The sequence below is a fragment of the Moschus berezovskii genome, chromosome 18 (genome assembly GCF_049115385.1).
Source record: "Moschus berezovskii isolate FMDL1 chromosome 18, NW_MosBer_1.0, whole genome shotgun sequence".
NCBI lineage: Eukaryota > Metazoa > Chordata > Mammalia > Artiodactyla > Moschidae > Moschus > Moschus berezovskii.
In genome coordinates, this window is record NC_142477.1 from 73,190,691 (window position 1) to 73,207,937 (window position 17,247).

The following is a 17,247-nucleotide window of genomic DNA, read 5'->3' on the forward strand; positions in this document are numbered from 1 at the left end:
CAAGCCTGTATAACACTTTGACCTGAGTGTTTATGTATGTGTGTGTATGTTCCCTAAATCTGTTCATAATAACACTCAATGATAAATACCAATTTTTTAGACAGGGGAATTAAGGTTCAGAAAAGTTAAGTTACTTGCACAAGGTCAGGCAGCTTGCACATGACCCAGCTGAGACTAGATCCCAGTCCTGTCATCACAGCCTGTGCTTCCAGGCTGCTCTTTATGTTTCTTAAGGGCCCAGAATTCGTCTTCTGAGCACAGTACAGAAATTTGATTTTAGTAAGCAAAAGAAAAGGAGGACGTGGGAACAGAAATCCTTGGCCAGATTCCTTGAGGATGCTAGTTTTCTCTTAGGAGTAATTGTCATTGAAAAAAAGGTGGCTTCTCTTTGCACACATGTAGGGAAGTAATAATGTCAGTGTCAAAGCCACACTTTTGAATCAGACTTTCATAGACCATAAGCTTCAAGAGGACAAGGGCCAGCCTATATTGTTCATCTTCTACCATTCATGCCTGGCACACAGTCATTAAGTACTGGTCTAATAGCAACCTGGGTTTGAAACCTTGTTCTACTGTTTGTGAACCAGAACAAATTATTTAACCTCTGTGCAGCTCCTCTGTAAGTACCTCATGGGGTTGAATAAGAACTGAGTGAAAAAATTCATATAAAGCACTTACCATCAGTTCAGTTCAGTTCAGTCGCTCAGTCGTGTCTGACTCTTTGCGACCCCATGAATCACAGCACGCCAGGCCTCCCTGTCCGTTACCAACTCCCAGAGTTCACTCAAACTCATGTCCATCGAGGCGGTGATGCCGTCCAGCCATCTCATTCTCTGTCGTCCCCGTCTCCTCCCATCCCCAATCCTTCCCAGCATCAGAGTCTTTTCCAGTGAGTCAACTCTTCGCATGAGGTGGCCAAAGTATTGGAGTTTCAGCTTTAGCATCAGTCCTTCCAACGAACACCCAGGATTGATCTCCTTTAGTGAGCACTTAATGAATGACAGTATGATTAGACTGTTTCAAGTACATCATTTAGAAGATCCATAGCAGACTAAATAGCAAGAAAAGATAGCTCTAGGCTTACTTTTAGTAGTTTAGCAGCTACTAAAATACTTTTGTATATGATATTAATAGGTAAGGATATGTAGGTACCACAGAGGAAAGTAAAAGTAAATCTTCCCTCTGTATCCTTCAAAATGAAGTGAGGGACGACAGAGAATGAGATGGCTGGATGGCATCACCGAGTCGATGGACATGAGTTTGAGTGAACTCCGGGAGTTGTGATGGACAGGGAGGCCTGGCGTGCTGTGATTCATGGGGTCGCAAAGAGTCGGACACGACTGAGCGACTGAACTGAACTGATGTCCAAGTCTTTGCGACCCCATGGATTGTAGCCACCAGGCTCCTCTGTTTATGGGATCTCCCAGGTGAGAATAGTGGAGTGGGTTGCCATTTCCTTCTCCAGGAGATCTTCTCGACCCAGGGATCAAACCCAAGTCTCTTGCACTGGCAGGTGTATTCTTTACCAAGTCCCTGAGGAAGCCCCAAGGCTAAGATACCACCTTCTAATTTTCCATATCAATTGGAATTTAAAAACGAAACCCCACTAGAAACACTAGCTTGCAAAGTATGAGCCAGGTTCCTCTCACTCATTCATGATATTCATGCATTAAATCTCCATGGAATACATTACAGATGATCCTCACTCATAATACCATGTTTGGAAAAACTGCAGCAGATGGTTAGCTCTTCCACTGTTACTGACCTTTGAATATAGGTATTTTCACCTCCTCTCCTGGGCAGCAGTTTCTTGGGCTCAAGGAGCACCCAGATTCTTTTCATAGAAGGAGGCTCTGCCCATTGAAAGCTCTTACCAGTGAATTACGTTGTGTTCCCGCCTTTGCATCTTCTGTTGTCTTGGAAAGGACAGACTTTTGGCTAACAGAGACCTTTCCATCAAGATTTATTAATGACTGTATCCTGCTCTGAAGTGAATGAAATCACTGACTCCTAATTGATTTGTTTCTCTGAGTTTTATCCTGCCAGATTGTGACACAGTCAAAGTTGGCAGGGAGTTAGGACTCTGGAATAGCATTGCTTTGAGTTTCAGAAAGCTCTTCTTGTTCTAGTCACAAAGTGGTAACAAAAGGCCATCACCACTTCCAACATGCTTGACCTTGATATTGGTAGAATCATTTCATACTGGGATAGCCTGAATCAGAAAAATATGTTTTATCGAAATATGAGACAATGAGATAAAAAAGTAATACTTAAGACTCCACTGAATTCTTAAAAATAATTTTTATTTTGTGATTAGGTAACGATCCAACCAGTCCATTCTAAAGGAGATCAATCCTGGGTGTTCATTGGAAGGACTGATGCTGAGGCTGAAACTCCAATACTTTGGCCACCTCATGCGATGAGTTGACTCACTGGAAAAGACTCTGATGCTGGGAAAGGTTGGGGGCGGGAGGAGAAGGGGACGACAGAGAATGAGATGGCTGGATGGCATCACCGACTCTGTGGACATGAGTTTGAGTGAACTCCGGGAGTTGGTGATGGACAGGGAGGCCTGGTGTGCTGTGATTCATGGGGTCGCGGAGAGTCGGACGACTGAGCAACTGAACTGAACTAAACATATATACACCATACTAAATTCAAAAGGTACAAAAAGTATTTAGTGAATGTTAAATCTCTCTCCCACCCCTGTTCCCTGGCCCCTCATGTCTCCTTCTCAGAACCAACTAGTTACCCACACTCTCCGTATCCTTCCAGAGACACTGTGAATGCAGATGTTTCATCCACTTTACACTTTGATGTATTTGAACCACTATTTTTGGTGCTAAGACCCCAATTGGAGCTTTACCACCAATTATGAGACCCAGAGTGAGGGGCTCGACCTCTCTGGGTTCTAATTTCTTCACCAGGAGGAACTGGATTAGAACCGGATGTTCTTTATGTTCCTTCTCTGAGTCCTCCTACGGAGTTAAAATAACTGCTACAGGTCCTAACTCTCCTTTTGATCTAAAGTTTGCACTCTAATTTTTCATGAGAGCACAGACTAAGCCCGGCCTGCTGATCAGGCACACATCTTCTAAATGAGTGTTATCCATTTGAATCTGTGTTTTCTTTCCAGACCCCTCCAGACCTGTGTGATATATTAAGATTTCACAGCTTTGGAAGTGAGATTAATTAACTCAACACTGGAAGATCTCAAGGAAAAGCTGTGTCCTTCGGACACTTTTGAAAACCAATTTTCTTCCTGAGAAAGCTGGAGTGTTGCTGAGGGAGAATCTAAAAGAGATACTAATTGATGCTTGGGAATTGACACCCATTCCTTTTTCATCCCTCCTAAAAAACATTCTTTGGGGGAAGAGGAAAGATCAGTTCTTCCCATTGCCTCAGCCTCTCAATAGAATGCAGTGTTCTTTATGTGAGTTCTGAGCTTCGGTTTCTTACTTCTCTCAGAAAGCCCCAAAGTTCAGCCCCAAATGCACTTACGTATGTCGACCATTTACTTGTTTCCCCTGATTCCTCGTCCTCCAAATCCCAGAACGTGTCTGCCAAAGGATAGGAGCTTGTGGTCAGAAGGCACAAATTAACCTCCAAATCCTATTCAACCTCCACGGCTTAAGATCCCATATCTTTATGAAGTCTGTTTCTATCATATCTCCATTTTTTAAAAAATAAGAGGTGTTTTTTTTTTTTTTTTAATGTGAACCATTTTAAAAGTCTTTCTTGAATTTGTTAGAATACCGCTTCTGGCATGTTGGATCGTAGCTCCCTGATTAGGGAGAGCTGCACTGGAAGATGAAGGCCTACCCACTGGACCACCAGGGAAGTCCCTAACATATCTATTTTGGCCTTAATTAATCTCCTTCCTTCCACCACCCAACTGAGAATTTAATATACTCACTGCTTTGCATTACTTGTAATATGTCTGTTGATGTTATTCTATTAAATCAAGGGGCATAAACACTAATACATCCTTGAATTATGGAGAATGCTTAGACAGCAGATTCAAGCTTGCTTAGTGACGGATAATGGAAGAGAAAGTAAAAACAAACAAACGAAAAAAAAACCTGACATTTGTTGAGTGCCTAAGGCGTACAGGAAGACACAGTCTCTACCCTGGAGGAACTCAGCAAGCGGTGAAGACTTGACTTGGGAAACTGACAATTCAGTAGAGTTTTTAAGAGGGGAAGCCCTGACCTGGTTGTTAAGAACATGATACGTACGTGTTTCAGGGCCACTTGCTTGCTAAATGATTTGGGTAAGTTCCTAATCTATCTATGCCTTGGTTTCTGTCATCACCTGCCTCACAGGTTGATTTTGAGGATGAAATGCGGGGCCTGATGTCTCATACGTACTCAATGCACCTATGTTGGTCTCCCCCACTCCACCTTCCAAGTCTCTTGGAAGAGAAGCAGTAGCAGAGAAGGGAAAGAAAGTGGCATGGCTGGAGAGGGCAGCAAGCAACTCAGACTGTTTGGAGACACCATTATCTTCCACGGCAGCATTTCTATCAAAATTGTTTTGTCTGTTTCACTAAGACTGAAAATTTCTAGGACATCTAATAATTCCTGTGGGGTTCTTGTTTCTTGGCCTTCATTTTGGTTTTTTTTGTCAGCGCTGAGCTGAACATACAGTTAGTATCAGCCACTGTTACTGATAGCAAACCAGGAAGCGAGGGAATGAGAACAATCTAGCATTTGTTGTAGCAAAGACTCCCAAAGGCCAGGTACAATAAGACCTTCTTGTTGGGGAGGCCAGAAGCAGGATGATAAAAACAAAGCGGAGGAGCAGACTGATAAGAAGCAGGAACCAAGACCTGTAGCCAGATAGCAGTTTGCTGAACTACAAATAGAGGCACATTCCAAAAGGCCCAATCGGGCATAAAACCGTGAAGCTGGATTTGAGTCATAGGAAGTAAACAGTCCAGAGAGGTCGCTAAAGAAAAGTAATAAAAAGCTCAGAGAATTGAGGGTGAATTTAGGGAGTCCTGTGTATCCAAGCTTTCTTTCCCCCTCCAAATTCACAGGGCTTCCCAGGTGGCACTAGTGATAAAGAACCCGTGTAAGAGACCTGAGTTCGATCCCTGGGTCGGGAAGATCCCCTGGAGGAGGGCATGGCAACCCACTCCAGTATTCTTGCCTGGAGAATTCCATGGACAGAGGAGCCTGGCAGGCTACAGTCCCTGGGGTCGCGAAGAGTCGGATACGACTGAACATGCACGCAGGCACAAATTCACAGGGTCATAAATTTCCTTCATGCTACAGCGAAACCAGAGATGGTGCCACCAGTTTTTAGTTTTTAGCCTGTTTTCACAAGGTCCAGCCCAAGAGTGGGTGCACAATATAAATGGGTGCAATGTACCTGCATTCACACTCGAGTCACACCAAGCACAGAGCACATTAACAAACCTGAATGCCAGCTGTGGGCTCTATCCTGTCAGGAGGGCAGTCCCAGGAGGAAGCCTCATTAATCTACCCCCATAACTCAGTGCCCTTCTAGGCTCCTGCAGGGCTGCCTGCCTTTCTATACAGACCCTCAGAACACTGGTTCCCTGCAACCTATGTGGTACACCCATCACTCAGGCCAGAATTCAGCCAGGATTCTGACTGCAGGAGTCCTGGTGAGCTGGCTACCACTGCTCCCTGATGCCCTGACAACCCGTCACGAGGATGCCTCTTGCCCATGTTGCCCAATCACCTCTTCCCAGTCTGACAAAAGCAGAAGTCGCCTTTGGGGAACTTGGGAGTAGCAGATGAAACCAAATGGGGATCAAGACAAAGTCTGGGGCAGCTCCTCTTTCCTCCTAGCAAAGGAAGTAATAAAAAGATTCAGGCTCCTGCCAACTCCACAGGAGAAGAGCGGACTAGGTCAGTGGTTTTCTTCTGTCCTCTGGTTGGGGAACAGAGAAGTAGGGAGTAAGTATTAGAAAAGAGGGAAATGTACCATACTGCATTTTGCCTTAGTGAAGTTAAAGTCGCTCAGTCGTGTCTGACTCTTTGTGACCCCATGGACTATACCATCCATGGAATTCTCTAGGTCAGAATACTGGAATGGGTAGCCTTTCCCTTCTCCAGGGGATCTTCCCAACCCAGGGATAGAACCCAGGTCTCCCGTATTGCAGGCAGCTTCTTTATCTGCTGAACCACAACCCAATCACACTCGGGTGAGGAGTAAGGCAACACAGTAAAGTCCTTAGGGTCTGGCACCCAACAAACCTAAGTGAAGGTTAGTTATTGTTGTTATTATTAGTAACAATGGCTCTGAACTTTTCTGGGGCTCTGATGAAAGCCAGACTTGCTCCCTTGAAAAACTCACCCAAGTATACACAAATCTAACTTTGCTGGTGATTTCAGGGAATGTGCAGCTATTTGTGTACTACTCTGATTAGGACCCCTTGAGGTCAGAGGGACACTACTCCAACCAATAGAAGAGTTGCTTAATTTGCAGGTCCAAGTGCAAAATGAGAATGTAGCGACCCCTGGTTCAAAAATTAAGAATTTCATGACGACAAGAGCATAATAGTAAACCCTGCACTCCCGGAGAGGTGCAGGACCCTTCTCCACATGGCACAGCGGGACTGCACAGGTCCCACACCCTGCCGGCTCACCAAGACGTCAGAGCTCCAGGTCAGAGCTTTAAGCAAGTGCAGCATCTCAAGAACGGGACTTACAAAAAGTGCATTTGAAACCTGGCTGCCCATAGGACTCTTACTGAGCAAGCTGGTAGACATCAAACACTTGAATGCCAGAGATCCTGCCCAGCAAAGCTTTTGCAGCCTGGGGGAAAAGACTCGTAAATTATAACAGCTGTGATGACAGGAATCAGCCACAGTTGCTGTGGACACCGAGAGTGGCCATAATTTAGGGAGGAGAGCACCCCCAGGGGCTGACTCCAGGGTGAGCATACTGAGATTAAAGGGTGCTAGGTGTTCCAGGCAGAGGGAGGTGAGAGAAGGGACGATGCTTTGCCCAGACCTGCACTCTCATGCACACGAGATGTCATGCCTGAAAATCCCATTTCTGCCCCTGCTTTTCAGAAATGTCAGCAAAGAGCAGGCTGTGTGCCCCCTCCCTTGGACACTCAGGTGTGGGTGAGGGCTGTTCCTTTACCACAGGTGCTGTAGAAACAAACCATGGTGAAGAAGCTAAAACTGAAAGACCTCAAGGAGGTCACGTAAGGAAATTTACCCTGGGACAAATGCCGTGGAGACTCAGTGGCAGGCTGCTGCTGCTGCTATGTCACTTCAGTCGTGTCCGACTGTGTGTGACCCCATAGACGGAAGCCCACCAGGCTCCCCCGTCCCTGGGATTCTCCAGGCAAGAACACTGGAGTGGGTTGCCATTTCCTTCTCCAATGTGTGAAAGTGAAAAGTGAAAGTGAAGTCGCTCAGTCGTGTCCGACCCTTAGCGACCCCACGGACTGCAGCCTACCAGGTTCCTCCATCCATGGGATTTTCTAGGCAAGAGTACTGGAGTGGCTTGCCATTGCCTTCTCCGCAGTGGCAGGCTGGGACCCTGCAATCAGGCGCCTCTGGGATTGAATCCCATTACCTCTAAGTAGCAGTTTGTGGCCTTGTGCCTCAGTGTTTTCATCCGTAAAATAGGGGCATTGAATGCATTCACATATGTGAAGCATTTAGAACATCTTTCGTATGCAACTGCTACATAAATGCTATTACCGTTAGCAATAGGACTGATAACGACGACTGAAAAAATGGGGTGGGGAAGGAATTGCAGAAGGGTCCCAGATCTCAGAGATGGGAAGAGGCTCGGGTGTGGGTAAGTGAGGAAGGGAAAGTTGGAGGCACTGTAACCACACCCTCTGAAAGGGCAAAAACCTTGGGAGTGAGAGGACCTTTGATGGGACTTCTGGGTGGGAATGCTTAAGTCATACAACCTTTGTTGACCTCAATTTCTCCGACTGTGATGAAGGAATACTGTGTCCCACTTACTTCTCTCCCTGCCTCTAAAGAGGGGGTGCTTCTCAGGTCTCCAGCCTACACTCTACACACTCTCTCCTCAGCACCCATACCCATACCCACAGCTTCAGGTCTCTCCATGCCAGGGCCTCATGCTCCCACCGTGGGCCTGGCCCTCCTTCTCAACCTCCAGGCCCGTGTAGAGTGCCCACTAGGCATCTCCATACAGGTACTTCAGGCACCTGCAAATTCCCGCTGTCTGTGACTGAACTCGCCATGGCCCCGAATCTCGGTGCAAGTTTCCACGGTCCACCCAGCAGAAACCAGAGTGTGATCTCTGACTCCACCGCCCCCAAACATCCATCAGCCACGTGCTTGTGCTAATAAATATGGCCCCAGTACAGCTACTTCTCTCTGACGTCATTTCACTTGTTTCCACAATCCAGGACACCTCTCCTCTCCTAGACTCTGGCAACAACTTCGTCACTTGTCAGTCTAGAACACTTCACCCACTCCTGCTTGCCTAGCTCTTACTCTTCCTTTGGGTTTCCCCTTAAAATTACTTCCTTTAAAAAGCCTTCCTCCACCACTTACTGAGTGTTTCTAGTTGACTTAACCAGCAATCTGTACTTACTAAGGTCCTGTACCTCTCCTGAGGTCCACTGCTAAACTCTAAGTTCTAGGAGGTTCAGTTCAGTTCAGTTCAGTTCAGTCGCTCAGTCGTGACCGACTCTTTGCGACCCCATGAATCACAGCACGCCAGGCCTCCCTGTCCATCACCAAATCCCGGAGTTCACTCAAACTCATGTCCATCAAGTCGGTGATGCCATCCAGCCATCTCATTCTCTGTCATCTCCTTCTCCTCCTGCCCCCAATCCTTCCCAGCATCAGAGTCTTTTCCAGTGAGTCAGCTCGTCACATGAGATGGCCAAAGTATTGGAGTTTCAGCTTAGCATCAGTCCTTCCAATGAACACCCAGGACTGATCTCCTTTAGAATGGACTGGTTGGATCTCCTTGCAGTCCAAGGGACTCTCAAGAGTCTTCTCCAGCACCACAGTTCAAACGCATCAATTCTTCGGCGCTCAGCTTTCTTCACAGGAGGTTAGGGACTGAGTTTCTTCTGTTTACCACTGTCTTGAGCAGCTAAGAGCAGAATAGACCAGGAGCTGAAAATGCCTGTTGAATGTTGCCAAAAACCTTACGTGGTTTGCAAAGTCACACTTCGCTTAACTCACATTTCCCCAGACACACTTCTACAAAACATCTGCTCCTCTTGTTCCCTACTGGGATGGCACCCACAGCAGTGCCACTTTGGACAGTGGGGAAAAACTATGGAAATCGTTTCAAAATCCTGACAGCAGTTTAAATAGAAGCCTGGCTAGATTCAGGTGGGTAGCCGTCTTCGGTGCTGAGCATCCTCAGCTGAATACTCCTGTTTGGGAGTTGGCTGGGAAGTAGTGGGAGTTGGGGAAGAAAGGGCCAATACATTTCACAAGGAGGGGGTTTGGACAGAAACAGCACCACAGTCTGAATGAAAGGCTTGCTTGGAGTGGATGGGAGTGGAAGAACAGTGGGGCTTTTTCTAACCCGTGTGGGACCCCAGAACATTCATACCCCAGGCTTCCACTTTTCTATGTGGGCAGAATGAAAATCAATGCTTCCTGTTCACTTCCTCACGTTGTCACTGTGAGTTCCTACACAAAGGGAGGCCGGCATTTCCTCAGCTGAATGCTCTGCACTCCGTCCTGCACGGTGCAAGCATTTAATCAGAAGTGCTGTGTGAACACACAGATTTCATTGATTCAGAATAGCTTCAGTGTTTTAATAAACCTACCCGACTTCATTTCCCTTGGCCCTGAATTACTCTTAAAAAAAAAAAAAAAAAGCATGTGTGTGTTTGCGCGTGTGAGCAGGCGCGCGTGTTATATAATGTTTGAAGAAGTACTCACACTATTCTGACAATGTTCCCCCGCAAAACACCATTTTTTTCCAATTATACATGCTCTTTGTGAAAAAGCTGGAAGTACACAAAGCTGTAGAAGAAATAATCACGAGCAACAATTTGGTCTATTTCTTATCAGGTTTCTTTCTATGCACGTAAGTTTGAAATCCTGTGGGCTTCCCCCACACCTTAACGTAATATCCTATTATCTTTTGTTATTAAAGAAACTTATTTTTTCTTCTTTTTATTCAAAATATTACAGGTTCATTGGAGAAAATGCTGAAAAGGAAAAAGAAAATTAAAATCATTTGCAATTACCATCCAGAGGCAATGTTAATAGTTTGTTATTTGTCTTTTCAATTTCTTTTCTAGGCATATATTTTGGGGAAAAGATTATTAAATGCACCAGGATATTCCTTTATTGGATGCAGCATGGCTTATGTGAGCATCTCCTTTTGTTGAGCATTAAGGATGCTTTTGATCAATTCTGGTATGATAAGTGTTCTTCACAATAGCACTTTACATGTTTTTTATTTTCCTTAGAAAAATTTTTTCTACAATTAATTTCATACATTCAATACTTAACAGAGAAAACTGAAATGAAGGAATAGGGGGAAAAGTAACACATAATGTTTGCTTAAGAGTCCATCACCATTTTAAATACATCTGTTCTTCAAAGAGAAGAGAACTCTTACACAGAGGAATGGGGACAAAACTATTCTCAAATGCCGGACATATATTTTAAAATACAATTTAAATATAATTTTAAAAGGAGCAATTGATTTCAAATTTTTGGAAGACAAAATCCAGGGCCAAATCTTCTGAGTCTGAGCAACAGCTTGAAATAATTTTGCATCCACATGTCAGAGCATCTGCCACTCTTAAACCCAAACAAACAAAAACAACAGAAAAAAAAAAAAAAACTGGCCAGAAGAAATAAACAAAAAGGTGCTACTTCTGAAGCAATACCCAAGGAATATATAATAAAAAATTGTTGGGTCAGTGATAAGGGCACAGACATCATTACGTTTAAGGAAAACAAGAAAAACAGTGTTAAAAGAAAGCGACCCTCAGCTGACATCTTCACATCTTCACAAGCATGCCAGAAATTCTCCCGTTCTGGTATACGACCTGGTAGAGCCTAGAAAGGCAGGAAGGATGTGGTCTAGACACTTACCCTATGATTATTTCAAAGAGATCCATCGCCCTGCTCAGAGATCAGGCTTGGAGCCTGGTGTGTGCCTTTTACTTTTGTGTAAACCAAGTACAAATGACTAAACAAAAGGGAAACCATATGTTTAAAAAAAAAAGAAAAGTCAGCTGCCCCTCTGGGGCCTATCTTCATAGAAAAATATAATCAGTGGGTCCTAGGGATTTCATCACTTTTTCAAAAAATATCCTGTGTACTATCATAATTTAGAAATCATCTTTACCACCAATACCTCATTTGGTAACAACCTCATATAGCAGAAAAGGGCAGGTATTATCACCATTTTATAGATGAAAAAACTGAGGCTCGGATATTAAATTTTTCCAAAGCCACATTACTAGAAAGTGATGGAGTAATTGCAAAGCTAGGCCCTCTCCTAGTCTAATGATCATCCCAGGCCACACCATGTTCACCAGGCCAGACTTTGGAGGAAAGAAGCACTTCAGTATCCTCTCAAAGGGCTGGATGGTGCTCCTTCCAACCTGGGCCCTGGCAGGCACTGGAGCAAGGGCACTCTCAAGGGAAAAAGTGTTCGCAGATTCTCAGATTCTGCCTGAGTTGCTGTAACAAAACGGTTCAATTATTAGGGAGGAGGTAAAGAGAAAACATGTATCTGAGTTTATACATTAACTGCATTTAATATTCTTGAGAATTTCATCCATGAGGAAACAGACTCAAAGGTTAAGTGACTAGTTGGGCCAAGGGAACTTACTGAATTTTGCCCACAAAATCTGAGTGGATCTCATCATTCTTTCATTTCAATGACAATAATACAGCTGGGTGGTGACAGAGTCAAAGAACCTGGCTGTTAAGGGCTTGAAATCTGTCTTTCAGTGGGAGGTGGGGGTAGATTTTAGATGGGGTAGGGTGCGGGAAGGAGGTGTCTCTGATCCCCAATCTGGCTAGGAAATGAGTTCCTTTCTTCATCACAGGCTTTATGCTGAGGCTTCAGTTGGACTTTGGTTTGGAGAAAACCCTCTAGGTTCAGGCCTGAGCTGCTGCCTTATTAGGGCCTTTACCTTCCCTGAGAGCTTACTGAGCAGGATTTTCCAAACCTCCCTGGCACACTGCAGTCCCTTCAGTGCTCACATCCCTGCTGTGAATGCAAGCAACACATGAATCTTCCTTACCTCTCTCTGTAGGAACTGAATCACACCAAATGGCAACCAAGCCCGAACGCAAACAGCAATGTAATCCAGCCTGCCCCACTAGTGTCTAACCTCCAGAAGTACAAAAATGGATTTATACAAAGTGACAGAACAAGGCAGAACTCAGGGACTTGGATCAGCCAGGGTCATGACCTCGGCCTTCCACTATGCCATTAAATTGGAAATGTGTCCAACCATGATTGTGAATGAGAAGACCCCCCCGCCCCAAGAGTTGCATGGACGCCACAGCCCAGGGCTGCTGTGCTGGACCCATGGAAGCTCCTGTAGCTCACACCGTGCTGAAGTAAGGACAGGCAAAGACACCACTCAACGAAAGCACCACGCCAGGGACAATGGGAGGCTCAGCTTCAAACTCACGGTGGTCTCCTGGGAAGCAGGTCGGGGTGGGAGCTTGAAAGGTTTCAGACTGACCACCAGTAATGCTGGGCAGTAGGGCCTGACTCAAAGAATCTGGTTACACAGCTGCTCGCAGGTCACACGCCCCCAACCATGATCAGGGCTCAAAGACTGTGGCATCCTTTTATATACCCACAGTAACCACCAGCATTGCTTTCTTAGATGACAAAGAACAATGAAGGGTCAAATAAGTTGCTCTGATGGGAGACAGCTTGGTCATCCACAAAGGCAGAATTCTTCCCTCCCACCCAAGCCCCAGAGTCGGCTCCTGGCCAGTGGAACACTGAGAGAGGCAGGGTGCAAGGGAAAAGTGCTCTAGAGTGGAAATTAGAAAACACAGATCTCCTCCCTTATCTGCCCCTGACCGCTCCCTTAAACTGGGCAGGTAACCCTCCTTGTCTGGGCTGAGATTTCTTATTTATAATAAAATGACAGGGTAGCAGGTATCACTATGGTCCTCCGACATCAAATCTTCAGTGTTTTCTGGATGTCATGAAATTACCTAAAGAAGCCTGTTTGCAGCAAATGTAAAGGATGGAGTTGCCTCTTAGGGAAAACTTTAAGTTCAAAATGAAAGAAAAGAAGGAAAAGAAAGAAATGAAAGCAGGAGAGTCACATCAACTTGAAACTCTCTCTGGTCATAAGAATAGCAAAGCAATGAGTTCAGATAGTTTAGGAGGAAAAGAAAAGTACAAACTGCAAAACAGGAAATCCATTCTTGGCTGGCTGTCAAAGAGCCATGAGCCAGTGAAAATTTAGATCCATTTTCATTTTTAATTCTTCAATCTAATATAGTCCCCGAGTTACTGAAGTATTGAGATGTCCACTACTAAAACACACAGTGACTGTCCCCGTCCCAGGCTCCTTAACCACTTGACTGTTCTGTCCCATTTCCGATAGGGAATGGCACAAGGAGCTGCTCGTTCTGGTTTGTCCCTGTGGCTGCTACTGCCCCTCGCATCACGACTGCATGTTTATGGACAGTGGTGAAACACGGCCTTGATCTCTAGTTCCATGTATACCAACCTTACCTCCCAGTAGCCTTCCAGCTCTTGGATTTGCAGGGACCCAATATCCACTTCTTAGACTCCTCCAGTGGCTATAGCAAGCACTGAGATGTTTATTGGATAGTTAAGAAATGTACTTACCAGATTCCTCAGTCATCTCAAACTACACAACCAGGTTGATCCATCCAAGCTAAATTTGGAGGTACAAAATCATTTTTCAAAAAGGCCTTATCTAGAGATAGAAATGAGCTTATTTAAAAAACCAGGTTTCCATAGAGCGCAGAAAAATAATTTATTCCAACAGATGACAGAAATAAGAAATTCAACCCGAAAATACTTTGGTATAATTCTGTGGGTCAGATTTTCCCTGGAAAATGTGTTCTCCGACTGACTGCCCCATTGGAGACTTATTGTCATGTAACAGTTTTTTAAACACTCCGCTGATTCTCATGTTGTGAGCAGGCAGGAGTCATCTTCAAATCCATCGGTTCCAAGGAGAGAGTAACATTATTTCTCAGAAGGCCAGCACTTTCCATCTCGGAAGAGTACATAAAGATTTTACAGAGGCAGCACAGTTTAGCTTAAAGAGGCACATCATTCAAAGTTTAAAAAAGGTGACAGGAAAAAAATACTGCATTGTAGAAAAAGATTCAAATGTGGGTGAACGTTTAAGGCAGCTGATGGCCACAGAGGGCACGTCAAGGAGGTGGACTGGTATGGAGGTGATTTTGCATCTAGAGAAGTTCTCTCCGTGACCTGTAAAACAAAACCATTCCAGTAACTGGGCCTTTCCACCATCCTCAGGAGAGCAAGAGGGTAACACCGAGAAAGTTAACCAGGCTAATCATTTCAAATATTGTGTTGGCCAAAAGGTCTGTTCGTGTTTTTCCATAAGATGGTGTGGAAAAACCCGAACAAAGTTTTTGGCCAACCCTATATACAGGTGCTCCATAAATGCCTGAATGACAGTGGGCTTAAAATACAAGGTTCTGGCAGGGCTGTGACAAGAAGTCCAGTTACCGAGGACAATGCTAAACCGAGGAGCCCAAGTCCTGGTTGACAGTGCTACAGAGAGCAGGGAGAGTGGAGAGCACTGAAACCAGTCGCACTGGGGTCTGGCAAGCTCACTTGGCCCTCAAGAACCTGTATCTGCACTTCTCCTCCAACAACAAGGAGGCCCGGCTCCCACAAACTCCTCAACAGCAGGCTGCTTGGTACTCGAGATGGCTCACTATTCTTGCCACCCCAAGTGTAGGTGACAAAGGAGAATTTTTCTAGAAGTTTCAAGCTGCAACACCACCTTTGCAGAGCTAGCAAGCATTTAAAATAGGTATCTTCACACAGTGGTCTCATGAACTCCTTCACATAAAGCTGATTTTATAATGTTTTATAAATAAAGTCACATATGCTTACTTTTGAAATTTAAAAAAAAAGAAAATTAAACAAATAGTGTCTTTAAGAGGTAATTTCCACACAAGCACTGAGTTAGTGGGAAAACAAGCTGGTTATGACCCACCATTTGCCAGAAAAGGTTTATTTAGGTGCAGGTGGAGTGAGGGGCTAGTTAAAATTCAGATGAGGTGTGGTTGTGGCAGGCAAATCTGACAAAGATTGAAGGTTGAAAAACCCATAGGTAGACCAGATGGGCTCTTGCGATTTCCCAAACCAGTGGGCACATCCAGGAGAATCCACAGTGCAGGATGATTAAACAATAGGTTTCCCAAGGCCCCAGGGCCAAGGTGCCTGGAAGCAGACACAAGACTGCTGCTAAGTCTTCCTGGAGCAAACTGGGTAAGCCAGTTGTCCTGGGTGGTGGAAAGCACAAGACTGCTGGGGACCTGCTAGGGAATGACACTGTAAACAGTTAACTGAAGATATAATTACAGAGCTTTTTTTTTTTTTTTTACCATGTATTAAGGAAAACAGCAGGCCAGGTAGGGGTAATGGCCAGAGCTACCAGCTTCTTCCTCGGCTTCACAAAACCTTATGTGCATGCTCGGCCACTCAGTAGCGTCCAACTCTGCAAACCCATGAACTGTAGCCAACCAGGTTCCTTTGTCCATGTGACTTCCCAGACCAGAATACTGGAGTGGGTTGCCATTTCCTCCTCCAGGGGATCTTGCCGATCCAGGGATCAAACCCACATCTCCTGTACTGGGCAGGTGGATTCTTTACTGCTGAGTCACGAAGGAAGCCCTTCAGAAAAACTTTCCTCTAATCTGATATTTTCTCTTCTACTTAAGCCAGCGGAACAGCCCTCTTCATAGACCCGAGTTTCAGGCAGATTATTAATTTTTCTTGAGAATATTTGAAGTACTGAAACCAGATTTTATATGTGTGTGTGTGTTAATTTCTATGAAGAGCATACTGTGAGACTTCCTCATTGTTTAGACCCTTCTGGGCAAATGAACAACCACAAAAGAGGAAAACAAGTCTTCACTTTTGAAAAACCACATGGAGAGAGGGGATGATTTTCCCTCAAGCTCAGCAATACCAGTTTAAGATCAATGTGAGTGAGCATTATGTTCAGTGGCACAGACTTGTGGTCTGATTTTGGGGTGAATTAAAGAAGCATATATTCTAATCGTCTCTCTGATATGAAACAGCCATTTTGGGGAACTCGACCAAAGGGTCCACGTTCTCATTTTGTAAAATAAAGGAGTCACAAGGCTACTTTCAGCTAAGACTGAGAATGAAGACAACAGAAAAATATTAAGGCTAGAACCAAGAAATCTGTTCAGAGAAGAATGAGTGAATATATTTTTTTAAACAAAGAATAGATATCATTTTTATCTTTAATTTTTCATTCCAGATAAATTCACAAAATAGTTCCTTCTTTACTATTATGTGTAACGTATATATTTATTGTAGGAGATTAACTACAAGAGGTATTTAATCAAACTACAGGCATTGTGCTTCACAATTCAAGGCAATGCACTGAATGGATGGCAAAACCTCCAGAGCCAAATACACTTAGGACGGAAGAGATCACTGTGAAGCCACTGTGGCCAGGAAACACAGTGCAAGGATTGCAAGCTGGACAGTCAAAGAGAAAACATCAGGAAGAATGAAGAGAACGGGTGAGTGGAGACAAGACACCAGAACAATGCTCACCGAATCATGTGTTCACTAACCTGCCTTCTGAATTAGCGAAGGGCTTCCCTGGTGGCTCAGAGGTTAACGCATCTGCCTCCAATGCGTGAGACCCGGGTTCGATCCCTGGGTCGGGAAGATCCCCTGGAGAAGGAAATGGTAACCCACTCCAGTATTCTTGCCTGGAGAATCCCATGGATGGAGAAGCCTGGTAGGCTACAGTCCAAGGGGTCGCAAAGAGTCGGACACGACTGAGCGACTGAACAGAACAGAACAGATAGTAAGAGGCAGGAAAAGCCAAGGAAAGCTAATTAGCTTGAGAACACGAAAACAGTGTGGCTGGAACCAGTAGGTCACTGAGGAAAGTTGTGACAGAGGGGCTATGAAGGTGGTTTGAGGGCAGATGTGGCAGGCCTCAACCACCGAGTGAGAAAATGGGACAGAATCTGCAGATCAGTCATTCTTATCTTCTGTGGTGCATGGGACCTTCAGTGAC

General features: G+C 44.8%; 1 protein-coding gene across 1 annotated transcript in view; it reads right to left on the reverse strand.

Moving 5' to 3' along the window:
* Positions 1-13,925: 13,925 nt before the first annotated feature.
* The window catches only part of ATP6V0E1 (ATPase H+ transporting V0 subunit e1), a 29,883-nt gene continuing 26,561 nt past the window's right edge, over positions 13,926-17,247 (reverse strand). The window contains exon 4 of the mRNA XM_055421837.2: positions 13,926-14,414. The gene's annotated coding sequence lies outside the window, so the exon portion shown is untranslated. The remainder of the gene's footprint in view (positions 14,415-17,247) is intronic.